At 42.5% G+C, this 14,558-nt stretch overlaps 4 non-coding genes and 1 pseudogene across 4 annotated transcripts; 2 read left to right on the top strand and 3 right to left on the bottom strand.

Moving 5' to 3' along the window:
- Window positions 1-5,021: 5,021 nt before the first annotated feature.
- Window positions 5,022-5,440, bottom strand: LOC132527931 (ubiquitin-like FUBI-ribosomal protein eS30 fusion protein; annotated as a pseudogene).
- A 684-nt stretch (window positions 5,441-6,124) lies between these two features.
- Window positions 6,125-6,239, top strand: TRNAL-CAA (transfer RNA leucine (anticodon CAA)). Its single transcript has 2 exons — window positions 6,125-6,162; window positions 6,194-6,239. It is a non-coding gene; the product is annotated as a tRNA-Leu (tRNA).
- Window positions 6,240-6,680: 441 nt separating this feature from the next.
- On the bottom strand, window positions 6,681-6,752 carry TRNAQ-CUG (transfer RNA glutamine (anticodon CUG)). The gene has a single exon. It is a non-coding gene; the product is annotated as a tRNA-Gln (tRNA).
- A 3,731-nt stretch (window positions 6,753-10,483) lies between these two features.
- Window positions 10,484-10,565, bottom strand: TRNAL-AAG (transfer RNA leucine (anticodon AAG)). The gene has a single exon. It is a non-coding gene; the product is annotated as a tRNA-Leu (tRNA).
- An 848-nt stretch (window positions 10,566-11,413) lies between these two features.
- TRNAM-CAU (transfer RNA methionine (anticodon CAU)) lies at window positions 11,414-11,486 on the top strand. The gene has a single exon. It is a non-coding gene; the product is annotated as a tRNA-Met (tRNA).
- The last annotated feature ends 3,072 nt before the right edge of the window (window positions 11,487-14,558 follow it).

Raw genomic sequence — 14,558 nt, 5'->3', positions numbered from 1 at the left:
TCAGGGCTAGTATGGCAGATTCATCATCCTTAGTGGTTTAGTCACTTTCTGTTTTTCTGCTCCATCATTCTTGGGCATGGTACCTAACCCTCAAGATCATGTCATAGTCCAAGATGGCTGCTGGAGTTTCATAATCCAGACAGGATGGAGAAAGGACAAAATGTCACTTGTCCCAAATAACTGAACCCTCTTTTTTAAAATGGTGGCCATTTAATTCATTGTCCAAACTGGAACACCTTTGAGAGAGACAGTGGGTGCTCTTAATAATTGTACAAAGACAACAGGTGGAAATAGGAAGTATCCCAGATAAATCAAGGCAAATCATCACTGTGTCTTTGAAGGCTGTCCTATTCAGAAGGTTCTTCTACTCCACAATAGCTTTTTATTTACGAGCGTAACTTAAAAATAGTCCCACTTTGTCAGGGCTATGTTTCTCCTAGCCCAGCACTTTGATTCAAATATAGTGAGAGGGAACGATGCTGTCCTAGACATCATGTGAAACATGGCCAGGGCCAAACCCTCCTTGGCCCTCATCCTTTCCCTCTCTCCTTCATTTTCCAACATCTTCCCTCAGTCAAAAGCCAAAAGTCCCTATGAAACAGACCTGAGAAGTATGTGTATGCCCCATGCTGAGTCATCTCATGAGCTAAACTCTCAGTTGTGTTCTGAGGGGACCACCAGGAATAATACTCCTATCACTAGGGAAATTCCTAGTGTTTAGAAGTTACCTCCCAGAAGAAGACAAAGGCCAGACGTCTCTTCAGATGAGGCCAAATTCCTGACTACACAAATACCAAGAACGCAGGATGATAAAACTTTCATAAAAATATTAGAGCTGGGGCTTCCCTGGCGGCGCAGTGGTTGAGAGTCCGCCTGCCGATGCAGGAGACACGGTTTCGTGCCCCAGTCCGGGAATATCCCACGTGCCGCGGAGTGGCTAGGCCCGTGAGCCACGGCCGCTGAGCCTTTGCGTCCGGAGCCTGTGCTCTGCAACGGGAGAGGCCACAACAGTGAGAGGCCCGCGTACCGCAAAAAAAAAATAATAATAATAAATAATAATAATAATATTAGAACTGTCTCAAACTTAGTGTTGACAAAAAGTTAATAGTCAATCTAAGAAAGCAATAGAAAATTTTATTTGAGCCAACCTGAAGATTATAACCCCAGAGTCTCTCAGAAAGCTCTGAGGACCACCGGTTAGAGGTCAAAGTACAGTTATATACATTTTTGAGACAAAGAGTTATACATCAAATGACATACTGACAGTTTACATAATCCAGATCTGCATGTACAAAGCGAGTAGAGGGTCATCTTGAGCCTTTACAAGATTAAGAAGGAATGTTACCTCCTGAGGAGGTCTGGTTAATGCAGATGCACTATATACACTAAAGGGGAGGGAGGAGGCCCAAACAGGCAGAGAAAAGTTTTATGTTTACATTTTTCTTGTCTTGCCATAAAATATGAATTTTATTTCATCATTAGTATAAGTAAAAGCCTGCTGTTCGTCATTCATTTTATCCCAGCTTGGAAGAGCATTTCAGGGTAGCTTGTGAAAGGAGACGAAGTAGGAAACACCATATTCCCTTCCTTTTCAGCGTCTTGCTGTTTTTTGCTCTCTCATTGACTTGGAGATGATGGATGGCTGGGGAGGGGGATGCAGAAAGCAAAATGGAGGGTATCACTACATCCACAATTAAAGAACGCTGGAGAGAAGTGATCAAAGGACTCCCAGTAATATGGAGACCTTTCTGCTTTGGGGTGAAAAGTGGGTGGATCTTTTCTACCTTTTGAAGTTTATACCATGTGCATGCCTTAATTATGCAAAACAAACTAAATTAAGAAATAAGGACACAAATGAATTCTCAAGTATTTAAATTACTTTTTTCTGCACAGAGAAATGGATATTCTGTTTTAAATTTTAAACGTTTAAAATGGTTTTGCTTGATCAGAAGAATGACTTTTGTTTCAGAAATTTACTTTTTGATTTTGAGGAATATTGGCTCATTTATAAATAAGGTCTGAAATTTCTTTTAACAGTAAAAAAGCATTTCATTTTGAGATAGTGGTCTGTTCATTCCACATCCTCTGAAATTTTCCATTCTAAGACAGCATTTATCTTGCTATTTTAAAATATATTTACTATTCAAATCTAGGTATTGGTCTAGTTGAGACTATGTGAGAAAAACAAGGAGTGAGATGCAAAGTTGTTATAAAGAAAACAGCAAAGAAAAAAATTGTCCAAAAAATTAATTTAAAAAGTATGGTACATGCTACAATGTTATTGTCATTATATGTCATTTTAACAAATGTGTATACTGATGTGAAAAGATATCCAACTTATGTTGTCATGTTAAAACAAGTTGCAGTACGTTATGTAGAATAAATTAATTTTTTGTAAAATAATAATATACTAATGTAAATACTGAAACAATACCAGAGGAATATAAACAAAACTAATAAGTGTGTGGTGTGCTGGAAAGACTGGGAGGAGAGGATAGATTATGAGTGACTTTTTTACTGTCTAGGTTTTTTTTTTTTGGCTGCGCCATGTGGCTTGTGGAATCTTAGGGAGTCCTAACCAATGGACCACCAGGGAATTCCCTACTTTTTAGGTTATACATTTCTGCAATACATATTTTATTTTTACTAAAAGCACATATTATTATTTTTTTTTTACTAAAAGCACATATTATTTTGTTAGCAGAAAATACAGTACAGATAATTTAAAAGTTACAAAAAAGGAGGGGTAGTTATGGAGAGCTAGGCAAGAGACTACAAAGGGTTACAAGCAAAGAACTCAAGGCATATGCTCTCTGACATTTTTTTTCTTTCAAAGTTTAAAACTCTAATACTTTATTGTATGGTTAATACTCTTTTCAACTATCTCAAATCCTTTGTGGCACCTATAAGAACATTAATAAGTAAACTATTGGGAGGATATTGACAAGCCGTGAGAGAATCTGTTTTGGAATAAGTTTAGGAGTGACTACGTGGAAGAAAATTTGGACAGGTAGTACTGATAAATTTGGCATAAATTCATGAAAACAAAGCAATGGCGATAAAATTGCTTGTGGAGGACAGACTCTGCGTCCTCAACCCTTATAGGAGGGAGGTTCCATTGAAGCTTTGTGAGCATAGGAGTGACGTATTGATGGTGCAAGCCATAGTAAAGGCAATACCAACCAGGAGGACCGATTTGGGGGCCATTGCAATAATGACACAAGAGGACATTAGTGGGGTAAGAGCTAATAGAAACACAGGAATGGGCAGGTAAGCAGGAAAAAAAATCAGGATACTCAGTGCCATTCTCAGCTATTTCTATGGAGAATGAAGCTGAAACAGGCAAGGAGGAGAGAGTCATCTTAAAACAGAGAAATTAAGAGGTGTGCAGTCATGAAGTGAGCAGGAAGCAGAGAGAGAGAGTAAGACGTCTGATAAAGGAGAGGAATTTGGTTGCACTTTGGGAAGAGATCTCCTTCTGAACAGGTGTGGCTCTGTAGTTTTCTGACCAGCTCCCAGCAACCCCACTGAAACAGAACCCATAGGGAAAACTCTCAGGATGGACTACTATGGATCTAAAGGAGGACTGAGAATAAAGAGGAGAGGGAAAAAATCAGGAAACTTTTAAGAATAATTGATTTGCATATTCCTCCTCTTATTCCTTCAGGTTGATGGAGAAGGAGAGATGGGTATTTCATTTAGTAAGTACCTATTTAGAAGCTAGTATATACTGGGCTCTGTTCATTAAAGCACAAAATCCTTCTAGATCCTACAGGGTAGTGCTAGTATCATGATCTCTATTTTATGGCTGGGGAAATTGTTAACTAAATTGTCTAAGGTCACAGAGTCAGTGAAAGACAGAGCCAAGACTAGAATCCAGGTAGACTGGCTCCAGAGTCTAAGCTCTAACCACTACAGTAAGTGGCCTCTCTAACTGACCCAGGTCTCTGCTAGACAACCTTTTTTTTTTAATCAGATACCAGTATTGCTGAGTTCGTTTAATTCTCATAACAACATTCCCTGGTGTAGGTTATTACTTTAGTGACCAGTGTAAAGAGTCCTAGATTAAAGAGCAATCTAAGACATGATACAGGGTAGAAGAATTCAAGGCATACTCAGGTAATGCTGTCGCTGAAAAATGTGATTATCTTTAGTCATTAAAATTTTTTTTTCTTGGCTGCACCGTGCGACTTGCAGGATCTTAATTCCAAGACCAGGGATCAAACTGGACCCCAGCAGTGAAAGCACCAAGTCCTAACCACTGGACTGCCAGGGAATTCCCTGAATATTATTTCTTTTTGAATTGGCAATTAGCTTACTGACATTTAACTGTCTTCCATTTCCTGAGGATAAAATCTTTGGAGACAGTGGGGGGAAAAGCTAATCTGACCCATTCTTTCAAACAACAAGGGTTTGGGGGATTTCGTTGAATACCAGCACTTTGATATGAGCGGAGGGTGCCTGGTAAATACCCTCTGCTTCCTGCCCTTATGAAGTTTCCAGGCCACTGGGGCTAGGTGGGGGCAGGGATGGTAGCTACTTCCAGCATGGTCACCATCAGTTTCCTTCCTCTCCATATGCATGTGACATGCATCATTGAGAGGTACAACCTATTCTTGCCTTGAATCTGGACTTGCCTAGAATGCTCTGACCAAGAGAGTATGGCAGAATGATTCTACACTGATGCTGGGCCTGGCCTACAAGAGGACTGACATCTTCTGCCTTGGACTCTTAAGAGTCCTCAGCCACCATGGAAGACGTTTGTATTAGTCTGCTCTGGCTGCCATAACAAAAGACGAGGCTGTGTGGCTCAAACAACACAAATTAATTTTTTCGGTATATTTTCTGGAGACTGGAAGTCCAAGGTCAAGGTGTCAGCAGGGGTGGTTTCTCCTGAAGCCTCTCTCTTTGACGTGCAGACAGCACCTTGTCTCTGTGTTCTCACAGGGCCTTTCCTGTACATGTTTTTAATGGTGTTTGTTGTTGTTGTTGTAGTTGTTTGATTGGGCTAAGTGACTTTACTAGAGAAAGCCAGGATTACAAAGGACTTGAGCGTTGGTATTGGGGCCTTTCTTCGTGCCAAAGGTGAGCACAATATTTACAAAGCCCTAGTTGTACTGCATACACCTCTTGGCCCGGCCCATCTTCTTTTTCTCCTGTTTGGCCACCTTGGGAGTCTGACCTCTTACTTTCCCAGCACCGGCCAGGGAACCATGGACTTCACCTCTAAGCACGTGGCTGGCTACTTCCAGAGTGCTCAGAGCCTCCACCCCACACTGACCCACGGTAGCATCATCCTCTAGGATGAGGATGCTCCTGCCAGGAGCACGACTTGAGGGATGCCCTCCAGGGAAGCTACATGAGCCTTGATTTGGGCGACTGTCTCCTGACCCGTCACCTCGAGAGTGTGTAGCTCCTGGGCGAAGACACAGAACTGCATGTCGGCCACTGAACCGTGGGCACCACTGCCGCTACCGCGAAGATGGAGTCGTGAAGAAAGAACTTTAATGGCGCTTTTTGATGAACAGAAGTTTTTAGTTTTGATGAATTCCACTTCATCAACTTTTTTTGTTTTTTGGTTACTACTTTCTGCAACTCACATCCAGATCCAGTCTTCATGCTCTAGGCCCCTAAACCGCACTCACCATGCCCCTTTCTGGTCTATACTAACTCGCCGGTTTTCTCCCCAGGTCTACACTGGCTCGCTCACTTCCCCGCTGAGCTCCCGCCAGTTCGGTTGGTTTGCCAGGCATCTTCTCGGGAACAGAGCCCGTGCTCTGTGTCCTTTCTGGGAATGAATAAAGGGAGTTCTCTCTTGTCCAGTCGGGGGTCGGTTCCGGGTTGTTAGGATCCTTGAGCCACAGTGCCCCGGGGCTTGCAGGGAAAGGCAGAAAGAAGGGAGAGGAGAGAACTGCCAAATTATATCCCGGACTGAGAGGAAAGCCTCGCGAGTTCAGTCGAAGTTGCTGGCTCTACTGAGAAAGAAGGTTCAGTTAATTTTTAAGGATTTACATTCCCATTTTTTCGGATAAACCCTAGACTGAAAAAGAATTTAACAGCCCATGGTGAGTGCACTTTCAGCACAATTGCAGATTTTACTCATTTGGGATAGAGGCGCCGGGCTGTCAGGATGGCCGAGTGGTCTAAGGCGCCAGACTCAAGCTGTAGTCTTCAAGCTTCCTTCCAGAGAGGTTTCTGGTCCCCGAATGGGGGCGTGGGTTCGAATCCCACTTCTGACAGACTGTTTTTCCTTCTGCTCTAAAAGCAACCACTACCACTTTCTCAGCCATTTTTTGTTTCCATTCATTCTTCTCTCTACTTTCCCTTTTACAGTCCTAACGACGGACCCTCAATTAGGAAAAGAAAGACTCTTTCTTTTCCGTTTTGGTTGCTACTTATCACGGATCACGTTTTGCTCTGCACTCTGGTTTGTTCATTAAAGGCGCTTTTACTAAACGCTCGTTAACCCTGGGGAGTCCTGGGAGAAAAATGAGTCTGGTGGGAACAGAAAGACATGTACACAGACTCAGTGATTATAGGCTGCTCCTGAGCTCACGGGCCATTAGGATCGTAGTCTCATGTCCTTTCTCACTGCCCGAACCCATCAAAAATTAAAGTGCGGAAATTCAAAGCAGCGTGGTTCAGTCTGTTACAGGATCGGGATGTGAAAAGAAAAGGAAAGGTTCCACCGAGATTTGAACTCGGATCGCTGGATTCAGAGTCCAGAGTGCTAACCATTACACCATGGAACCCCTATTGCATTAACGTTTCTACACTGTCCATCTGATATCTCTTTCCTTGTGCTTTCTAGTTTTTTTTTTTTCTTCAATTGAGGTATAGCTGATTTACAATACTATATTCGTTTCAGGTATACAACATAGTGATTCAAAATTGTTATAGATTGTACTTCATTTAAAATTATTTTATCCTTGTGCTGTTTAATTAAAAATTTTTTTTTGATGAGAGAGAAGTATAGAAAACAAGTTAAAATGAAACGTGCCAGTTTAACCGAAAGCTCTGCCTCTTCTTCCTAATTGATTTGGTTGTTTGTTTTCATTTACGGGGGCGTTTTTTGGAGGGATGGAAAATCTCTGCTCTTTCAGCCGAAGGGCGACGGAGAAGCCAAAAGCAAGGATGGGAGGTGGGTGGGAGGGGACTTTCACTGATTGTTTCCACTGAGCCTGCTTCCCAGATTTCTATCCCTTGATGTCAGCGTCAGGGCAGGATCCTGATCCAAGAAAATGGATACCTCTGGAGGTTTTGATTTTGCCTTCATTTCCGACCCACGCAAAGGCAAATTGGATTTTAATCTTGTCGTTCAAAAGGGAGAAAAACATTAACATCTTTTTTCTACAACTTCGCTTATTCATTCTAGGATACTTGCCTCCACAGCAACTTGGAGTTTCTTGGTGCTTCCTGCTTAGCTGTAATCATGGGCTTGCCATTTTAAAATCTGTCCTCCCTCTCCGAGATGCCTTAAGTGCAGGACCGGTTCTCATTCCTCTTTAACACCCTAAGGTCTGGTACATAGTAGAAGCTTAATCAATGGCTAGTTGTATGAATGCCTAGATGAAAGGTGGAATGAATGAATGCATGCATGAATGAACGAACGAGTGAATAAATAATCAGGTAGCCCAGGGCTGGACTTTTTTGAATGTTTCTTTTTCCTTCTCTCCATAGGCTAAATCTGACAAGTCTAAAGGGCATGATTGTTTCTTTTTTGGGGGTGAGGGGTTCCTTTCCAGGTCCTAGCTCCCAGGTGGACATTCCAGTGTTCATATGGCCACACAAATATGTCCTCGAATGTGGATGGCCAAGAGAGGACGTCATAGTGCTGGGTATAGTCATTTATTTCTCTAAACTTTAACTTTATTAACATAGCATGATTATTTAACTGTTAAGAACAACATATAATAAAGAGATCATACATGTAGGTAGCATCACTGGAAGAAACACTCAGGTATAAATTACTACTTTAGTCAGTCTAAATATTAATTACTGGCCAGTCATTCTTCATGTGCCTCTGGTAGTCTCCCAAGGCTGAATTGCTTAGGAATCCCTGAATCATTTTCTGACTTTCATCCTTTTGTTGTAACTCCATCCAAGCAAGGTGCCTGTCAAGAAATAGCTACTCAATAAATATGGGTTGAAATGCATATATCTTTTGGAAGGTGGAGAGGGAAGCAGTGAAATTCAAAGACTTTTGGCCAGGTCACCATAGAGTTCTCCTAAGTGTCTATTCCTTCCCTCCATGCACGTAAACTCTCCGTTCTATCTTCTTGAGTCTCCTAGCCTTAAAAGACGGTCTAAGTTATCTCAGATCCAGCTGAATAATGGACCAAGTCTTTCTTCCCCAGTATAGGTGGCACACTTTTTATTCCATGAGCCACAAGCTTATTTCTTAAAGAAAAATGTCCATTGGTTTTAAAATTACACCAGAACCTCAAAAGCCCACTATTTAATTATAAGCTTTAAACTGCTCTCTGAGGATAGGCAAGGCAGAAGGGGTATAAATGAATGTTTTTCAGTCTTAGCACATTTATATCCCAGGAAAGGGTAGGGAGTACAGGGCTGGAAGATAGTACAGATGGCCGTGGGTTGGTTTATTTATTTGTGAGTGTGGAGTTCAGAAGACTACACTTTTCTCTTGGAATCGCTCATGGTTGGTTCATAAATATTGCAAGGTGAATGCAAACAAAGACTGCTGAGGGGGATGACTGGGGGAAGAGATGACTGGGACCCACAATACAGAAGTAATGTGATCCCTGGCAATCTGCGCAAGAATGATTTGCAGTAACCTGGTAGCAGAGCTGAATCCAGAAAGAGCAAGTCAGTGTGGCGTAATCAGAGTCAAGAACCAAGTTTAGCTGGAGTGTCCTGTAGAAATGGGGCTTCAGAACACATGACTCTACCTCAAACTGAAGACCTCAACGTCTTCCGGGATCCTCAGCTCTGTGTACCTTGCTCATTTCACAATTAGAAAGATATTCTTTCATGTATTTATATATTTATTCACTGATACTTACTACAAATATCTATTTAGTTTTCATGATGTGGGGAAGTGAGAGAAATATGGTTCTATATCTGACAAGGCTTATGACGCATGGGGAAAAGCAGATGATTGCACAAAAATTTCCCTAAGTTATGATAAATGCTAAAATAAGTGATGGATCAAGTGATAACAGAGCATGGCCAAAGCATACCAACAGGAATACCCAATTAAGGGCAGGTAGCAATGAGGAAAGCCTGCCAAAGAAGGGATGGCTAAGCTGAGGCCTGCTACAGGCTCCCCAGCACGTTCCATTTCTCTTTCGCGGTATTTATCAGACTGGGATTTTTTTGAACAATTCATTTGTGGACTCGTGGATTCACTTATTCGACTTATGAAATAAATATCTACTCATCCTAACAACTCAAACACAAGTGCCTAAAGTAGAATTTATAATCTCCCCCTTCCCTATCCTCTGACACTGTTATCACTGGAAACGTTGAAGTGTGTTCTTCTATACATTGTACTGTTGTACTGTCCTTTATTTTGGTAACTATATATCTACAATGTCATTCATAGTTCAGTTGCATTCTTTACCGTAGAAATTGTATCATCTTGGGGCCATTATGCGTCTAATGCTTGTCTTCTCTACACTGCACCAGGGCAGGGACCCTCTCCTTTGTTTCCTTCCAGATCCTCAGTGCCTAATTGTAATTGTGGAGGGAGAGATCAAGGGAGGCTTCCAGGAGAGAGCAACTACCTTGCTGAGGTGTAGAGGAGAAGAAGCTTTGAGGGCAGAGAGAATTGCTTGGAGCAGAGACTGAGGGCGCCCAATGGAAGACGCAGAGACGCGCACAGTGAGGGGGGAAGCGCCTCTAGACCGTGTGACCTGAGAGGCAGTTGAGTGGCAAGGCGAGGCGCCTTGCGTAGAGTCGCCACAGCTCAGATCAGCATAATTAGGATTCAAAATGTAAAATGAGAAGGCTTCGGGGATGCTGAGAACCGCGGCCGGGCGGGACCTGTCTCCAGTTGCAAGTGGATTCAGGGAAACTGACAGCTACTCACTGTTCCACCATTTATTGAATAAGGTAATAAGTAAGAACTGTATCTACGGGGCCTAAGTACCTAGTAGGTAACACATAGTAGGAGCTGATTTCTTTTCTTTTCTTTTCTTTTCTTTTTTACATAAACGAATGAATTAAATGAAGGTCTGTTATACGTTCGAAACTATTGGGTGATGAAACTACAATAACGGAGTAAGTACCACGCAGAGTAGATGCTCATTAACTTTTTGTTAATTGAAATAATCAGTTGAAGGCCTGTCATGTGATGAACACTGTTTTGGGGGACAGTACATATGGGTGTTATCTCTGGCCTCTGGGAAAAGCAGAAGTGGTAGGAGAGGAACCTACCTGAACTTGGAGCCTGTGAGAACTGTGTATATTGGACATGAAAAAGTACCTACTCAGACAACGGTGAGGGGAAAAATGTCATTGGCAGCGGTGGGATTCGAACCCACGCCCCCGAAGAGACTGGAGCCTTAATCCAGCGCCTTAGACCGCTCGGCCACGCTACCTCCTACAAAACACACTTTTACATGCATGTCATCTGACCCAAACTGCGCCCGTTTCAGGTCCTTTTTCTCTCCCCCCCACCTCACCCGTGCCCCCGCCACTCTGAGCTGTCTCCGCGGGCCCTTCCTCCAGCGTTCCCCTCTCCACTCCCAGCACAACCTGAGAACCCCCTGACCCCTGACACTTTGCTTTCTCATGGCTCCCAGCTTCACCGTGAACGGCGACGGCGCAGGTGGCGCGGGAGGAGGCTCCTGCCTCGTCTGTCATCAGCATAGGAAAAAGGAGTCACGCAGACTGACAGTTCCAGTGGATGCTGTGGGTTCCAGATCCACTTGGACTTCAGGGAGTAAGCCCCCGGACTTCAGGAGTGAGCAAGTCTGGGCGTTTGGCTTGAGCCCGGGAGCCGCCAAGGAGAAATGAGGAAAGAATCTTGAGGCCCCCTCCCTGCCTCGCCCTCCTTCATCTATCTCAGGAGACCAAGCTCCTCCATGGAACCTCACGAGGGAGGCAAAGAGTACGGTCCTTGTTATTTAAGTCTTGTTTGCCTTTCAGAAGGTAGCCCATCTCCACGGGCCCCGGTCATACCGAGAAGAACTTCTGCAAAGTTCGCACTCAGTTGCCCTCACCGCCCCTAAAGTCTTCGCAGGAAAGTTTGCAGGGGAAACGGGGCTGGGCCGGTAGTCGGGCCCTTACCTTGTTCTGTGTGGCTTTACCATCCAAACTTCGAATATTTTAGAGGCGAATTAAACCATGGTTCCGCCTTCCTTTGAAACACTGTGATTCAGAGAATTCTAAAAATGATTCCTTTAATAAAGTTGGTAGAGGTGCTGTAGAAGTGGCAGCCGCAGTTGCCTCCTTAGCGCAGTAGGCAGCGCGTCAGTCTCATAATCTGAAGGTCCTGAGTTCGAGCCTCAGAGGGGGCAACGTTAAGGTTTTCTTCCGTTCGCGTATAAAAAAAGGAAAATTCGGAGGAAATTGCTTTGATGAAACTAAACGGGAATTTTTTTTGTTTAACAGAACCATGTACTGTTCAGATACAAAATAGTAATTTTCAGTAAGATTAAATACTCCAAAAGTCTTTTTATACCAATTGTAGATAGAGCTAGGAGACTTTTAGGATGACTTGTTACAAAAACATTAAGGTCAAGAAACTTACTGGTTGAGAGGGAGAAGGGGATGGAGGGTTACACTGGGGATGTGGAAGATGTAGTATGATGTGCAAAACATTTCTATTAATTATTGATTATCTTTTGCCATTCTTCTGGAATTACCACCAGATCACAAACGCCATCCTACATGAAAAAGAAAACATTTCCCCCCCCCCCCCCTCAGTCTCTGCATTGGACTTCTTTTCCTGCTTCCAGTGTTCTTGACTGGGTCTCTAGGTCATCCAAACTGCAAAATACAGGAAAGAGTAACAAGAGAAACAGGAAACGAAGAAAGAAGAAGTGGTATTTAGAGAGACAGGATAAGCACCTGGCTCAAATAAAAGCAAGCAAGAATCAAAGCAGAAATAAGGACACAGAGAACAAACGTATAGATACCAAGGGGGGAAGGGAGGGTGGGATGAACTGGGAACTTGGGATTGATATATATACACTACTATGTATAAAATAGGTAACTAATGAGAACCTACTGTATAGCACAGGGAACTCAGTGCTCTGTGGTGACCTAAACGGGAAGGAAATCCAAAAAAAGAGAGAATATATGTATATGTATAGCTGATTCACCTTGCTGTACAGCAGAAACTAACATAACATTTTAAAGCAACTATACTCCAATAAAAATTAATTTTAAAAAAAGCAAGATTGATATTTAATATCCAGCTCTTAACATCTCAGCTTGTTGAGTGGGAGGTATTGAACAGATATTTATTGAGCACCTACTATGTGCCAAGCACTGTTCAAAGCTGTGTCCCTTATTATTAATCCATTCCCACTCAGCTTCAAATTCACCCTCTTCTGTGATGTTGGCTCTGGCCATCTGCAAATTACATATCTAAAACTTTGTCAGTTGGCTTTCTCTTAGGTTCTGTCAATAAGAGGAACTAGAAGGAGCCGGGGAGGCAGGAGAAGAGAAGAGGAACTGTTTTCTGAATTTTGCTATTCCAGTCAGGGTTGCTCCAACAATGGTAGTTGATTCCAACCACCATTCTCTTTGTGCTCTTCCTCAGAGGCCCAACCCCTACCCGTTTTTCCCCTCCTCCCTAGAAGGTGGTAACTACTTTCCATAGTTATTATCTCTGGGTTACCACAGTGTTCTCAGTTGAAATACCTGGTGTTGTTTCTGAACTAGACCTTGACTGATACATAGGGGCTAGGGATACCACACTGTACACAACAGAAATTGCTCCTGATCTCATGGACTTTATGTTTGAGTGGGACATGGTAGACTGCAAATCTGAATTTTTAACAGCAAGCTCAGGAGATCAGATCTGAATGCAATCAGCTGAACAAGTTTTTGGAATCCCTCTGCACATATCCAGTTATCTCATATTGACTATTGTGGGGAAGGTCACTTCCTCCCAAGATTCTCCTTTTTTTGTCTGATCACTCACGGCTTGCCTGCTGATCAGAACTGGCGGCAGTACCCTCAGGTATCCACAAGTCAGATCAAGAACAGAGCAAACACTCCATGCTTTCCAAAGAATTCTCAAAAGATCCAAAGTGCCCTTTCTTATTCTGCTTTATTGCTGCCTTTCCAAGTAAAGGGTTTATTAAGGCAATGCCCTACTGAGAGAAATGAATTAGTTTGACACCTCTTCCTCTCTAGGTGCCCAGGAAGAGTCTGGGCCCAAGTCTTCTGCTTCTTTCCAAATGTTCCGAGTCTCTGCACCATTCCCCAACACTGCCACATAGTCAGTAGGTCAAGTCTACATGGCTACACAGTAACCTAATTTGTGTTTTCCTATCATCTCTTGCCTCACGCTGACACATTCTTTACATGAAACCAACATAATCTTTTTGAAATCATCTCTGACCATGTTGTTCCTCTCTGCTTAAAATCCCCAGTGACTTTATATTGCTGCAAGGATGAAGTTTGTACTCTGCACTCCTAGCCATAACCTCTGAGCCTGTCTGTCTCTCATCTGTCCCTGCCTTTCTGTTTACCTTGCCCCCCACCTCCATCAGTATTGTCCCAAGAGATCTGCACTCAAGCACCTCAGGCCTTCTTTAAGTTCTCTGAAAGTATTCTGATTTTTGCTCTTCCTAAAATGCTGGAGCCATGTTTTTGTCTAATCTATTACTATTAAACTGTTGGTTCTCAGTTTAAACATCATGTCCTGGGAAAAGTCTTCTCTTACCCCCTGGAAGAGGTCGCCTCCCTCTATAATCCACTGTCTTGGAGATATGGGGTGGGGGACACCTATAGCTTGCATACGTTTATCTTAATTTTCTACCTCTATGCTCCCTTTATCCCTACTTAAGTCTATTAACATTTTCCATTTTATCTTATTACAGTGAAGTTGTGTAGACCACCTCAAATCTATTTTGAATAGTGGCATGAATAAATACATAAGTTAGAAATGTACTACGTACCATTGTGGTAAACCCAACCTTTGAGGAAGAAATTTCTGTTGCAGGATTTAAGAGAGGAAAGCGGATGAGAGATTAAGTAATTTGTCTAAGGTGGCACAACCAACCAATTAAATATGATTTTCTAATTCATCTATTTTATAATAAAAATAATAATGATGATAACACCTAACTTTCATTGAACTGTTAGCATGACCCAGACACAATTCCAAAAGTTTACGTGTATTATCTCATTTAATTTGGAAACTCTGGTCATGAGATTATACTTGTTTGTTTCTCTACAAACCTCAGTAACCTGTACTTTTTCCTAAGAACATTTATCACAATGGCTGTTTAAACATTTATGGTGTAATTCATTGTTTAAAAGGCTGATTCTCCCTTCTAAAGGGTAAACTCCATGAAGGCTGAGGTGGTGGCTTTCCACTGCTGTAAACCAGGGGCAAAGCAGAGCTCCTTGCT

Source organism: Lagenorhynchus albirostris, chromosome 10 (genome assembly GCF_949774975.1).
Source record: "Lagenorhynchus albirostris chromosome 10, mLagAlb1.1, whole genome shotgun sequence".
Lineage (NCBI taxonomy): Eukaryota > Metazoa > Chordata > Mammalia > Artiodactyla > Delphinidae > Lagenorhynchus > Lagenorhynchus albirostris.
Note: the sequence above shows the minus strand (reverse complement) of the source record. Positions and strands in the feature narration are given on the sequence as shown.